The sequence below is a fragment of the Plasmopara halstedii genome (genome assembly GCF_900000015.1).
Source record: "Plasmopara halstedii genome assembly, contig: Scaffold_650, whole genome shotgun sequence".
Classification (NCBI taxonomy): Eukaryota; Oomycota; class Peronosporomycetes; order Peronosporales; family Peronosporaceae; genus Plasmopara; species Plasmopara halstedii.
This window is the reverse complement of record NW_020187567.1, coordinates 911438-912644: the sequence shown is the minus strand read 5'-3', so window position 1 is coordinate 912644 and position 1207 is coordinate 911438.

Below are 1207 nucleotides of genomic sequence, written 5' to 3'. Positions count from 1 at the left end.
GATCCTTTTGATCATAAGCGTCCACGACGTCTGGACAGTCTCGTCGAAGTAGCACCTCAAACTCCCACGACTCTTCGGAGTTTGGGTATCCCACTTCACAAGATATTGGGTGAGATTCTGTCGACGACGTCGACCCACAAGACGTTCCAGGTGGTAGTTGACGCCACCATTCTAATCGAGAAATATCGGCGGCGGGCGATGACGACTTGGCCGACCGACGTCCGGTGACTCGCAATGCTCTTCGAGTGTTGGAGGACACCTCGGCACTCTGCCGAGCATCTTGCTGAGGTCGCCTACCGCTGTATGGAAAACCTCGAGATCCTGGAGCACTTTGCGCACTGACGGTTGACTTCTGAAGTCCATGATGTCAAAAGACACGATCACCAAACAGCGTGGCTGTACCCACAGTGTCGACGATGTCCGGATGAGCCATCTTGATCAAACAGTCCGCAAAAACCACCACACCCGTGTTGACCGCCGAGTCCTTCGGCAGGCCAAACACAAAGGCCATACTCATGGGCTGCCGACCGGTGAGCTGCCAATATTGGTGGTCCAAGCGGCTCGAATGGGCGATCTCATATGTGCGCACGTGAGAGACGTATCAGATAGCAAAACCTCTCCGAATGCGGCGGCGCCGCTGGCTAGTTTACCGGTGAGATCGGGTGATCGCCTTCGAATCTTGCCAGCTTAAGGCTGCTGAGAGGAACCACCCAGACCACGACAAAGAACTACTTGCGATGAAGTATGTACTTGTCAAGTTCAGGTTGCACCTGCTTGGCTCTAAGTCGTTTGTGCTCGAAACGGATAATACGTCATTACGCACTGCGACTCAGTTGCCTCACCGCTTACAGAGGATGGCCAGGTGGCTCTCATTCTTTGCGGAATATAACTTAGAGGTGAGATATTTGCCAGGAAAGCAGAATGCTTTGGCTGATGCGTTGTCACGCAGACCGGACTATGATCTTGCTCATATCAGACGGTGACGTTGTCAGTGACTGATTTGATCGGCGCCGCATACACAGGTGGCGGTTTGTGTGTAGCGCTGCTACAGGCTCTCGGAAGCAAGGATTCTGCAAACTCGGACCAGAAATTGTTGACGCGTTTGCGCGCACGGTTACACCGATATTCGTTATATAACGGGTTGCTGTGTTATAGCACCAATCTAACGGATACGCCACGAAAAATGGTTCCTCACGATGAAGATTTA